Source organism: Urocitellus parryii, unplaced genomic scaffold, assembly GCF_045843805.1.
Source record: "Urocitellus parryii isolate mUroPar1 unplaced genomic scaffold, mUroPar1.hap1 Scaffold_205, whole genome shotgun sequence".
NCBI classification, from domain to species: Eukaryota; Metazoa; Chordata; class Mammalia; order Rodentia; family Sciuridae; genus Urocitellus; species Urocitellus parryii.
Genome location: NW_027552342.1, coordinates 136,908 through 150,930, shown reverse-complemented (window position 1 = coordinate 150,930; position 14,023 = coordinate 136,908). Strand labels below are relative to the sequence as shown.

The 14,023-nt window shown below is 43.9% G+C and overlaps 1 protein-coding gene across 1 annotated transcript in view; it reads right to left on the bottom strand.

Annotated features, from left to right (window-relative positions):
- Nucleotides 1-5,995: 5,995 nt before the first annotated feature.
- LOC144251769 (E3 ubiquitin-protein ligase TTC3-like) overlaps nucleotides 5,996-14,023 on the bottom strand; it is a 37,917-nt gene continuing 29,889 nt past the window's right edge. Inside the window, 2 exon segments of the mRNA XM_077794514.1 lie at nucleotides 5,996-6,631; nucleotides 8,466-8,512. The gene's annotated coding sequence lies outside the window, so the exon portion shown is untranslated.

Here is a 14,023-nt window from a genome sequence, read left to right as displayed (position 1 = left end):
ACCCTAGTTCTTTCATACTAATCTATAAAAGTTAATTTTCAATGAGGAAACAAGAGGTGGAAAAACATTAAGTTGGAAAATATTAAGGCTGAAATTGAATATTTTTTTTGTCTCCAATGTTCTTCCTGATATTTATCCGATAAATTACTCTGCCATTTTTGGAAGTCATTTTTTAAATAGAAAATTACATGTTTTTTAAAATATAAAATGACATTTTTGCATTCCCTGGCTCCAATCGTCCTTATCAGCAACATAAAATCACCCGGAAACACTCTAGGAGTGTAACGCAAAAGTTTAGAAATTATCCAAGTAGCACTATAGAAATTATCCAATAGCACTTATTTTTGAATTCCTATTTTCCCTTGACCTTTACTACTACATGAAAACAAAGTATATCTTCACACCTACTGAGATACTTAGGAATTAAATTAACCCTAATGAAACGTCATTAAAGGCATACATAACAATAGTTAAATTTAGAACATATCTGCTGTGGGCCCTTTTTTAAAATGTATAAGGCGGCTTCCCAAAGAGTATCCCTTTAATAAAAACACTAAAATTTCTGGAAAACAACAGTAACAATTTAAAGTTAAAAACAGGTGGCAACGTTTCATCCTGACCGTCCTGACGCACTGCATTGTTAATCACCTGTGGATCCTATGGATGCTGCTTATGCAGCCGGTTGGCACAAGGGCAAGAGGGAGATGGGAGACACCGACGACTGCAGAGCGGCTCTAAGCGCTTAAAAAATATCCTGCATCCTACAGCAAACTGATATATGCAGCAAAACAAGGACCCCTTCCGTCCTGTTTCTTTGAGATTATATTTAATTTACCCAGACCCTTTTCCAGTGGAGGGACACAGGACAATCAGAGCGGGCCTGGCCGGTGGGCACGTGTCTGACTCCCCATGAACGTGCTGCAATGCAGCCGCATGTTCTGGACTCCCAAGGCCCCCAGCCCCGAGACTCCTGGGAGGTGCCTGGGCTTCTCTGGGGGAAGGAAAAAGGTGGGGACCGTGTAGACCATCCTCCCAGAATTTCAGCCTCACGGAAACACACTTTGATCCTTCTCCAAAATTAAAACTCTTCTGCAAATATAACTCTTGATTCAAATATAATCTGCATCCCTGACAAAGCGCCCACGCCCACAAGCGCCCCGTCGGTGGGGAGAGGTCTTGGGAGAGGGGAAGCGCCAACCCCCTGCAGCACAGGGCCATGGGACAGGCCAGCCCGCTGGCGGGTTTGGATCAGGTGGCGCGCCCTGCCTGCCAGGACCCTGCGCCAGGACCCCGCCACATCCTCCATGCCCCTTTCCCCTTCCCACAGCGTGGTGTCCTCCGAGGAGGCGCCAGGACGGGGTCAGAGGACATGGTCTTCCCGAGCCTGCAAGCGGTGCCCAACATTACTGACCCCTAAGTCCCACCGCCACTAGCCCACGCGGGTGGGTTTGGAGGGGCCGAGAATCCGTGTCCACCGGCCAGGCCAGGACCCCGCCTCCTCCCCAGGTGCTGTGGCCTCTGAGGAGGGTCCGGAGCTCCGGGAGAGGGCAAGGTCTTCCTGGCCCTACAAGCCGTGCCCACTGTACTGACCCCTCAGTGTTGCCACCACTCCCCAGGTACCTGGTCGTCCGGCCTAGACCTGGCTCCTCAGCCTCGGCTGCCACCTCGGGCCACCAGGGCCCCTCTCACAGTTTTTGTATTCTTCTCCCCAGTAAAGGCTGTGCACACAGTGGAGTTTATTGGCCAAGACACAGAGGTCCTCTGGTCAATCATAGCTGTGGAGCTAGAGTGCTGAAGGGAATTGGGGGGAGGGGCACAGCGGGGCACCTGCGCATTTGGCTCCTCACAGTGGAGGCACTGGGATTCCAGGAGCTCGGAATTGTTGGGACACTTGTCTGGATGAAACCTGGGCAGAACCTGGGATGGGAGCTAGGGCAAGGCTGCCTTGCCCCAGCTCACCCATTCTCTCCAGAAGGCGTTCAACAGACTCAGCTGAAGCCAGGGTTTTGGGCTTCCTGAGCGCCCAAATTTCGTTCTGAACTGCCAACTCTCCAGTTCCTTCTCTCAGTGTCCCATGCTCACTCCTTGGCTGTGTGAAGTTCCCGTGCTAAGAAGTTTCTCTTTGTGAATATCCACAACCGTTTGATATAGAAATAGTTCCCATTTCACAGATAAAGAGACTAAAACAAGCTTTGAAGTCCCTTGGCAAATTAGGCAGGTTGCTGGAATTCAAATGCACCCATACAGAATTTCAAGGCTGTGGTTCTCCACCATGCAGGCGGTTTTTGTATTGAAACAGTCTCCTGTGGCTGGTCTCTGTGACTTTTCCTCACAAGCTGTCTGATGGACAATGTTTGAGTGGTGTGTTGGTCTCTCCAAAACTAACTGCCTCCTCCCCTACCAGCTGGCTCTTTCTCCTGTCTTTAAACCTCACCATGCCTACATATCACCTCTAGTGCTACTATTTCTCTGCACAAAATAAAACACTCTTCACTAGTTTCTCATCAATTTCTGGAGTGTCAGAACCTCAGCTAAACTTTCAGGAACCGCAGTGAGGTTGAAGGCTTTCTGGCCATGTCTCTATGCTCTTTCCAGTACATACCCACCTTGACTCCAACCCACTTGCATCAAACACAGCTACATATGCTTCCCCATTTTCTTCATCATATCACCTTGAAATGGGTCTGCCCTACTCCATCTCTACCTGGTGCAATCCTATCCACGCCTCATGCTGCACCCACTTAGTCTTTATTCTGCCTCATAATTTTCATGATCTGTTTTCCAGTTCCCTGATTTCTCCCAGTACCACAGGCCCTGATCAAATTTTACCTAGTTTTATTTTATATGAGTCCCTGTCTGAACTCTTCTCCCTAACAAGAATGTAACCTTGATGAGGACAAGATTTGTCTCACTCATTATTATTGTGGTGCCTAAGAAATTGCCTCATCAACTTAATACACCCATGCAATGAATACATCTTGATACGAGTCCATAAAGGTTCTCAGCAGTTGGTAGTCTTCCCCATCATTTAGACAAGGGCGTCTGAATTAGCCTCATGGGTCATGTTTGCATGTTAAGATCACAGCTTCCCACTCAGTTTTATGATTTTTTTTAATCATCTGCAACCATCCTTTCTTCTCTCAGTCTCAATTCCATCGAGAGGCTATTTTTTCCCCAACCCTCTATTCTTTTCATGTTTTTTCCTTCTCACTTGATTTCATTTCTTGACCCTTTCCTTCTTCCTTCCTGTGATCAACCTCCTTTTAAAGCCCTTCGAGGAGCTTTCACTTCCATCCTCATTTAGCATAAATACTAAGTACCAGTGTCATAGCCATGCTGTGTTGGGCAGATATCCTAAGATTTATTATATAAGAATAGGATATAGATACCATTTTTAAAAGAACATACAAAAAACTCTGTTTTAGCAAATCAACCCAAGAAGAACTCATAATGGAGTAAGAGGTTCATAGCACTACCCATGATGCCTGGCATCCTAGGACTCATCTTAGGGTACAGATGACCATTTAGGCCAAATAGTCAAATAGGAGATGGGGTTCTAGTTTCAACTTCCCCTCTAACAATATCTAAGAACTTCAGCCCCTCTCAGGTGTCTGTTTCTCCATAAGTAAAATTCAGAATTGGGGTTAGGTCAATAGTCCCCAAGGTATTTTCCAAAGAACACAAATTTTGCAGAAATTTAACAGATGTCATGCAAAAATGGGGTAGGGATTGTTCCATGTCCAAAATCTTGGGAAAACCTCTTTCAACAAACTTAAAAACTTTCTTTTCTCCTAACTCTTCACAATACTTTTATTAAACTATGCACCTTAAGACTCTTGGCGGACAAGGTAGGAAACAATGTGTTGACTGGTAATTCTCCTTTTAATTATAGAAATTATTTCCAGAAGCCATTTCTGTGCATATTGGAGACAATAAAGACGGATATATCAGAAGATTTTGAACAAGGAATAATCTACAAATTTATTTCCCCTTTCTAAAGCCTTATTGAAACTAACAATTTAGAAAATTTTAATGCATCAAAGATAAGGGAGGAACAAAGGAAGAAAAAACTTTCTAAAACTGAGTAAACCAGTTTGAGAAACATATTTTTGAGTAGAAGAATTTTGCAGGTGACACTGAATTTTAAGTAGGAATCTTGGAGAATAAGGTTATTCTCAAATATAGAAGAATTAACAAAAAATAAGAGGAAAATATATAAAAATACACTTAGAAATGTCATGTTTTCTAAAGAAATCTTAGTCAAATGGATATATAATAGGAGAGATTAATTTAATTGACTTTAAACTTAATTATATGGGCTAATTTAAAATGCAATGTCAGTCCATATTTTGATGTGTTAAACTGATTTCTCAATGGTTCTGTTGAAAATCAAAAGGAAACAAAATTAGTTCACACCATTAATTTGGCAATTTGGGGGTAAAATTCACTTTTTTAGCAGAGATACACAAAGCAATGTCGTGAAACATCCTCAAAAACGTGTTCCAACTGGAAAACATGCATGTATATTTATATATGTATGTATTCCAATAGAAGCATATATGTGCATTATATATGTGTGTGAAAATGTGTTTGTACACACACAGATGTCATAGACATGCACTGGGACTTAAGAGGTTAAGCAGCTTATAATTTGAAATGGTGATTTTAAAATACTTTAAAGCATAAAAAGGGACCTATGTCAATAGGAAGGAAAAGACACAGAGTCTAGGGTATGCAAACTGCTATTCTCTTTGGTTGTTGAGTCAATATGTAGGCAAAGCTTTTATGTGGAACATTGTGCAAACATGAAACAAAGTGATTACTCCTTGGTTTGCCTTTGGACTGTACTATTGTCAGGGTTCAGAGAACAGATTCTCCACACCCAGGGTTCTTTTATGAGTCTTAATTATGAACCCCTGAGGAACTCAGTGGAGCCTGGGGTTACTGGAGATGATGTCTTTCTTGGCATATTTATCATCTACAAATCATCTTCTATAAATATACCTCAGCAGGCTCATCATCAGGCCAGCTCAGGAACCTGTGATTTATGAAGGTTACAGGAAACAGTGTGAAGGCTGAAACACTTTATTAAGGGTAGCTTTCTTTTCTGATCCAGCCCTGCACTCTACTTGAATAGAAATGATCCTGAGAATGAGTGTTCTTTTCCATTTAGAATTAAGCCTTTTAAAATTCTCTTTGGATGTTATTCTTACATCACTGAGTTTTGACATTTAAGAATTTCTTAGAAACATCAAAATCACTATGTTAAAGGATAATGTGAGAAACCACTACATGTAAAATAGAAGCATATTTAAACCTTACTTTTCTTTCATTTTTTTAAAGTACAAACTGTGCAAAGCATTTTTTCTTAATTTTTATTACATATCTATCATTAATCTGTATTTTTCTCTGGATAAAATAACAGAACTGACCAAAATGTTTTGTAGATACCATGATTTCAATCTCTGGAAGTTGAAATAAATAAAATGTGTACCTTCTTTGTATTGCTGAATGTTCTTTATTTTTTAAGAAAAATGTGTTTGTTTTATAGAGTTTGCCCTGAACATATAAACCATATATTCTTTGCACATTTGTTTCAATGAATTAAAATTGTTTTAATGAACCAAAAATGACACAAAACAAAAATGCCACCCAAGTTTCTCTCACTGGTGATTTGTTCCTGCAAATACTCTTAAAGCCAGCCAGGAAATTATTAACGTTTCCTTTGCAGGGTTTTTCTTTAAACACTTATCCTAGAAAAGAAAGCCTTGAAGAGGGTCATTCTATTAACATGTATTAAGAAGCAAAGGGCCAATTTTAATATTTCAAACCACTATGTTGTTTTCACTCAGCTGTTTTCACTCTAACATTTTAATAAAATATCTTTTTCTTGGCTACACAATCGCCCCAGGAGAGAGGAATAAAAGAATAAAAATGCAGAAGAGCAAGGAGACAAAATGATAGTAAATTGCTTTATTCAACTTTACCTGTGGCTCAAGCAACTCACCCTTAAGAAGACTCCACACTTGAAATGAATTACCCTTTATGGCCTCCTCCCACACATCACTGAACTATTTGAGCACTTGTTTTGCAAACCACCAATTGAGTCTACAAGCAGAGACATAGTAAGGAGTCCAATGATATTTTTGCAGCCCATATTTGAAGCTAGTTCAGCAAATACTTCAAGAGCCTACAGTTTAGGAGGCTAAATAAATAAATAATAAAATATGGGGCGGGGCAGTGGAAATTTATCTTTTCCTTCCCTCTTACATGGAGAATCAGGTCCTTCACTTGGTTTTCCCAGGTTTCTTCCCACTTGTTCCCCAAGCTTGTTACTAGGGAAAACTTGAAAAAGAAAAAGATACATTAAGACCACAAAACAAAACAAAAGTTTAGATGTCACAACCATGATCCCATTCCCATGCAGAAATCAATGCAAGATTACCAACCTAGGTCTCTGCACTGCAGTCCCTACATAACCTGTACCGAACCTGAACAAATTAGATGTTAATTGTGTCCTTGCTGAGAAAAACTACTATTTCCAGGCCAAGACCCACAGCAATGGAAGCTGAGATATAGCCCCTTCTGCGCGGCCTGGATCAATTCTGAATCCTGATGCTGAAATGACGTGCTGAAAGACAGAGAAGGATGGTCAAGTCCAGCGTTTACTTCCCACCCTTCAGAGTCGCCTTCCCATTCACCATACGCTCCTCACCCCACGGACCCCCGCCTCACAGTTTCTCTTACAGTTGGTCGCTGCCAGCCCGAGCATAGGAACCAAGCACACAAAACATTCCCAGACGCAGAAACTACCCCTTTTGGCACTTGCCTGGGTTTGAGTAGTGGTGACCTGCAGGCATGGCCCTGGCTGGATCTCCATGGCACACTCCTCCAGCATGCTCCCTCTCTCACCGGCCCGCCCCTCTCCCTCTCTCTCCCCCTCGCCCCTCTCTCTTTGCCCGCCCCTCTCTCTCTTTGCCTGCCCCTCTCCCTCTCTCCAGCTCACCCCTCTCTCTCTCTCTTTGCCCACCCCCTTTCTCTCTCCCGCCTGCCCCTCTCCCTCCCGCCCCTCTCCCTCTCTCTCCCGCCCCTCTCCCTCTCTCTCCCGCCCCTCTCCCTCTCTCTCCCGCTCGCCCCTCTCCCTCCCGCCCCTCTCCCTCTCTCTCCCGCCCCTCTCCCTCTCTCTCCCGCCCCTCTCCCTCTCTCTCCCGCCCCTCTCCCTCTCCCTCCCGCCCCTCTCCCTCTCCCTCCCGCCCCTCTCCCTCTCCCTCCCGCCCCTCTCCCTCTCCCGCCCGCCCCTCTCCCTCTCCCGCCCGCCCCTCTCCCTCTCCCGCCCCTCTCCCTCTCTCTCCCGCCCCTCTCCCTCTCTCTCCCGCTCGCCCCTCTTGCTCTCTTTGCCCGCCCCTCTCTCTCTCTCCCGCCCGCCCTTAGGGCCCTCCCTCTTCTCCCACCCAGCTGCTCTCCTCACATGCTCTCACACACACCCGCCCTCTGGAGACAGAGCTCCTAGAAGGTTCCCCAAACGCGCGGTGCACAAGGAGCCTCAGGCCAGCTTTTCGGCGCACAGAATGAGTGCTGGCAGCGGGTGCGGGCGCTCACTAGCACGCAGGGGGACATCTTGCGGGCGCGAGCTTGGGGAAGGGCAACTCTCTAGCGTGTACCCCGGGGAGATGGAGCGCAGCTCGCCAGCGCGCACAGCCAATACTGAGCTTTACCGTCTCTCAACGTCTCTCGCCTCCCTCCTCGCTGAGAATTCAAATAGCTTTCTGATATCACCAGCCAAAGATATTTTCCCCACCTCTCCTTAGTCACCTTTTGTCCATCAGTACTTATGGGAGATGGGTGGGAGGAGGTAGAGAGAGGAAAGCGGAAAGAGGGAAAAGCATAAGCTTGAGCCTTTCCATCCAACCAGGAGTACTCCTGTAATAAATCCACCAGCCCAACAAATCTGCCTTAGCAGCTGCCACCACCACCACTGGTCTCAGTGCTTTCTTTACTTCTTGGCTATTCGGTTTTGGGGGGGATAGATTTCGTAAAGCAAATCTTTGTTCTTAATCCACTTTCTTTTTTTTTTTTTTGTGTGTGTGTGTGTGTTTATTTGTTGAGAGATTTATATCTGTGCACAACTGGGAACATATCTGCCACTTAATGATATAAAAAAGCTAGGGTAGACTTAGGCCTTAGTCCAGCCTTAGACAGTATGCTACATAATTGAAACAAAAACATCAACAGCCAGTGTCACCCTGAGAAAAGCAAGATTGGGACCATTTATATGACACCCTAACTAAACAGTTTTCTGTGCTTTCTATTTTAATTTACATTGTGCTGTGAAAGGATCTACACGTTCATAAGTGCTAAGATCAGAGAAAAAGTGATAGTTGTCTATGTTCAGGCAAGGACCTCCATGGACTTTAACTCCTGGGATCAGGAGAGAGAAGTTAAATCTAAAAGAACTTGGCTTCTACCTTAATGAGTGTTCAGCAAACGAAGAGCTCCAATCTTGGGTTTTCCCCTGTAAAAATCACAAGACTGCCAATTATTTCCAGAAGGAAAAATTTTCATCACTGAATGTATTCTCTCTTAATAGCTTCTGTTCAATGAAAGAAACTAATTGTCTCACATAAAACAAAGATTCCCAACCTACGTGGCAAAAGAATAGTGAGAGGCTTAGGCTGAAGGACCCCAAATATAAAGCCATTTTAAATCCTCAAGCGCTGGGAGTAAGCTTACTGAACATGTGCAAATCTCCCCTAGATCACAATCCAGTCATTTCTCATTGCTGTACAAGTTTCTCAATGGGCTGCTAAAATCCCAAGCAATCGTGCAGAGAAGGTGTTATAAATAATACTTGCCCATTAATCCCCCAAAAGGTTTGTAACACACACTTTCTTTGGCTACATGACAGACTGAACTCTACAATCTTTCATCAGGGATTTGATACACAAGTCAAACAGTGGACAATTGTATACAAAGCACCATTGTTAAAATAACTTTTATCACCAGGCATGGTGGTGCATACCTATAATTCCAGCAGTTTAGAAGGCTGAGGCAGGAGAATTGAGAGTTCCAAGCCAGCCTCAGCAACAGTGAGGAACTAAGCAACTAAGTGAGACCATGTCTCTAAAGAAAATACAAAATAGATGTTGGGATGTGGCTCAGTGTTTGAGTGTCCCTGAGTTTATTTCTCAATAGCCTTCCCCCCAAAAGAGAGAGAACAGCTTTTGTCAATAATTTAATAATAACCAAGACTCAAGAAACTACGAATATGGGAAAAAGAAAGCCCTTGTACACTGTGGGTGAGAATGTAAGTTTAAAAATGTCATTTTTGAAAATAGTGTAAACTCTGAACCATTTAAAACACAACTAAATATAACATGGTTAAATTGATTCTGGGTGTAATTTCAAGGTATTAGAATCAGGAAGATAAAGAAACAACTGCATGCCAAATTTTATGTACCAGAATTGTCAGTAGTAAAAAAAAAAAAAAGAAGAAATAAAGTTTCTTCAAATGAAGGTTGTACCAGGAGATTACTTGTAACTGCAGGGCATCTAACTACTCCCCTGTTAACCCTTACACCATATTTCAGACCATTTTCTCTTGGCAACAGAGGACACTGAGACTCAAATTAGCTAGACACTCCAAAGTATATAGACATGAGAGCTGTGGATAGCTCAGAAACCTCTGAGCCAAGAGAAAGTATAAAAGTGACACGAAGACACATCATTCTGTCAAGTCTACAATGGGGAATCCCCACTCAAAGACTTTCCAATAAGGTATCTGTATCTATGGAAGACAAAGAGGGGGCAGAAATGAGCATTGTTTTACAAATGAGCCAAGTGATCTTCTCTTTTTTTTCCCTCTCATATAAAGTACAACAGAGAAAAATCCCATAAACAGTGCCATCTAGTGTTGGAGAAAATAGTTACACAATACTGTGTCTGTCTGAAATATAATAGGAGAAACTGTTTATTATACTGTGGAGTAATAAAGTTAGCATTAGGAATGTGAACAAGAAAATGAAAATATAGGATATATTCTGAGATACGAATATAAAGCTAAAGATCAGTTCCAGCATTCTGAATTTGATGTTCTGCTTCTCAGAAATTTCAGGAAGAAAAAACAACTCAATCACCTATATACCAGCAAAGCCTTATGCAAAGAAACAAAAATCACACCTGGATTTGGGATTCTCTCCTGAAAATCACAGCAATCATTAGCATACAGTCTGGGGAAATGCCAGGTTGCCAGAACAAAGCTATACACATGGGTTGGGGCCATGATTGAAGATACCATGAATGGAGAAAACAGAATTTCCAAAATTTCAGCTGCTGGTATATTTCCCACTTGATTTCCCAGAGGAAACTCAGAAATGAACTGCTCCATAGGAGGATTTATTTTGTCAGACACTAGAGACTAACTGTAATGGATCCACAATTTTTTTTCATATGTAAGACCATTTTATTTAAATGACCCATAGACACATTCCAAATGTTTCATTAAACTCCTTTGTCCTCCCTCCCCTTCCCCCCTACCTCATGATCCTGGAGATTGAATCCTGGGCCTTATGCTTACAAGGCAAACACTGTACAAGCTTAGCAATACCTCCAGGCCCATTTGAGGGAAGGAAACAAGGGAATGAAATCAGGGGCACTCCACTGTGAATGACTTTTGTTTTCATTTTTTTTTTTTAGAGAGAGTGAGAGAGGAGAGAGGAGAGAATTTTTAATATTTATTTTTTAGTTCTCGGTGGACACAACATCTTTGTTGGTATGTGGTGCTGAGGATCGAACCCGGGCCGCACGCATGCCAGGCGAGCGCGCTACCGCTGAGCCACATCTCCAGCCCTTGTTTTCATTTTTAATGTGAATAGTAGAAACTTTAAAATTATACTTATTGAGTCACTTTTTTTGAGGGGAGGAATATGGGAACATTGCTGACTCAGGGAATTACTAATGAGTTTAAATCTTAAGCTGTTTTTTATAAGAGCAGAGAACAGAAAAGTTAAATAATTTTTAATGTAACTGTGATATAATTTCCATAAATAAAAATATATACATATTTATTCACAAATTACTTTAACCATATATACAGTGATAAGTGTCAATGCCCTTCTCTATGGGCTGAACTCTAGCAGCAGCTGGTCAGTCTCCTTGAATGCTGAGAGCCATTAGCCAAGTAGGTATGACGCATGGCAATTTCCTTGTCAGCATACCCCATGTTGCTTAGAAGGACTCTCCATTGTGGAAATGGGCTTGCCTTGGTCATTTGCAGTGACATTGCATGTAAGGTGACCTTGCTCAAGGACCAGGGCAGATCCGGGTTTAGGGCGGTTCCAGGTTTAAGGTTATTCCTGCTGGGAATAGGGCGTATCCTGCTGCCTGAGTTCCCGTTGAGTTCTCAAGGGATTCAGAGAGTGGAGGTGGAATTTGGCCAGAATGTGGATTTCCCCAGAATGTGTCTGTAGAGTGCCAGTGAGAGTTTCGAGAATAAAGAGTTGCTGTTTGAATCTACAAGGTGTGAGTGGCTCATGATTTTGTGCCCAGCCAGACTGTAGCACTTGAAGCCTCCATCCTGCTGCCCTCGTTTTCTTTTTAAAAAATATTTTGTTTTTTTAGTTGTTGATAGAACTTTATTTTTATTTATTTATATATGATGTTGAGAAACAAACACAGTGCTTCACACATGCTGGGCAATTGCTCTTCAACTGAACCATCACTCAACATCTCATTGTTTTCTTAAGTGAATGAAATTTGACACAATCATCCAGACCTTGTACTTTTTTTTGTAACACATGTGATTTTATTTATTGCCCATTTATTTCATCTGGAATCTAAACTTGGTTTACCTGTTGATTTGTGTGATAAATTTCACAAGGCCTTAGTTGTCACTCCTGCTTTGTATGTAGTTCATTGATGGAAACCATTCTTATTTGCACTAGTACATAGATCTCGGATCTGAGACTAGAGATAATAGATACAAGATTTTGCTGAAACAACTAAAAAATCCATATTCATCTTTCTCTCTGACATATAGGACATATATCAGCATGTGGAAAAATAGGTTTTTGAGATGGTAAGCAATGGCAATTTTTTGTTCACCATCTGTACTCCTCTGGGGCTTCATCGGGTAGTTGGGGGAGGGGAAAAAAGGGTAAAATCTTTGGCTGCGCTCCTAGTTTTTTCCTCTACTTTGCATAATCAATTTCTACAACATAACATTTTCCCCTGCTTCATCTTCCCCATCCTTGTAGCTTTGATTCTCACTGACATTGCATTTCCTGTTGCTAAAGCCTGTTATTCTTTATTCCTGGCTTTCCTATACTGTTGGCCTGGAAGAAGGTACAAGGTTAGCCCAGCTGGAGAATGACTTGGTTTCTGGACATTTCCTCACACTAGGTTAGATTGTGTGGCCTCCTATGGAAAACTACTTGAGAACAACACAAGGTGTGATATATTTGAAACTTCTTTATGTGATACTAATCATCACTCACTATTACTGAGGTCTTCTATGTGCCAGGTGCTGGGCTAAGTGGCTTGCCGCAATGCTACTATCTTGGGTGAGGATCACAGCAGCCTTTAAAAGAGGCAAGCCCTGCCATTCCCATTTCATAACAGAGGGAAGCGAGGCTCCCAGAGGTGCAGTAACGGCCCAGGTAGCAAGGTAAAACCCCCTCACCTTGACTCACTGTGCTCTCCCTCTTTTGCCTGGGTAGTGCCCATTCATCTTTGGGAGATGTGTCCCCTCCCCTAGGCTGCCCTGGGAGCCTCAGACGCTGCACTGCGGTCACACACTGGAATCTCTGGGTTCAGTCTCAGTGCTTCTCAAGGCAAATCTGGCATACGTCACCAAGACTCGGGTCAGGTTCTTCAAACTAGACCACTGGACTGACTCGCGGCTCCCAGAAAAGAGGAGATATCAGCAAGCACCACAAGTCACTGCAAGCCAAGAACTTTTATGACAGGTGTGTGTGTGTGTGTGTGTGTGTCCGTGTGTGTGTGTGTTTGTTGGTGCACACACACTTGCTTGTGAGGGGTGCTCAGGGCATGGGGGAAGGGGCTGTCTAACCAAGAAAAGAGTAGTTTGCTCAAGTTGTGGGGAGGCCTCTTCCTTAAGGAATGGGGGAAGCAGGTGGGGGGCTTGGCTGTGGGTGGGAACATGGCTGGCACTCTCCCCAGGGCATCCCCCAGCCCAGGCCCCTCCTACCCTGGCCCCCACCCTTGACTCCCACTCTCCCCAGGGCTGAGTATCTTCACGGGAAGCATGGGGTGGACATGGAAGTCCAGGGGCCACAAGAAGCACAAGATGAGCAGCTCCTTATCTGCCTGGATTTGAACCACAAGGAGGTGCTGACCCTGAGGCTCCTGAACAGAGGAAACAAACCTGCTACCCTCAGTCACCTCTTTCCTCTCTGCTGGACACCCCAGTTTGCCTTCTACTATGGTGACCAGAAGCTGCCCTGCCTGCTGGGCCCTGGTGAGTAGCTTTCCAAAGGAAAGAACTCTGGTAGGCAGGGCTTGTCCTTGCAGGGCTGCAGCTTTGGAGCACACGCTGTGGCTGTCCAGTGGTCTCCTCTCAGGATGGGTCCGGCTGCGGAGTGTCGGGGTCAGCATGTTGGTGGGAGGGTCTCTTCCTTCCCTCCCCCATCCCATTCACTCAGCCTTCTTCCTGCAGGTGAATGCTATGAGTTGCATGTGCAATGTAAGACCAGCTTTGTGAGCTACTTCCCAGCCACGGTGCTCTGGGAGCTGCTGGGACCTAGGGAGTTGGGTTCAGAAGGAGCTGGCACTTTCTACATTTCCCGTTTCTTTGCTGCCATCGCCCACAGCCCTCTGGCTGCACAATTGAAGCCCACGACTCCCCTCAAGCGCACCTGGATCACTGGAAACCCTGTGTTGACCAACCAGATAGAGGAAGGAGAAAGACCTGACTTGTAAGCCCTCCGTCCAGACCTGATGGGTCTTGGCATGTCCTTATCACAACAGTGTGGGCCCTTGGGAAAAGCCCAGACCTGGGAACCAGGGG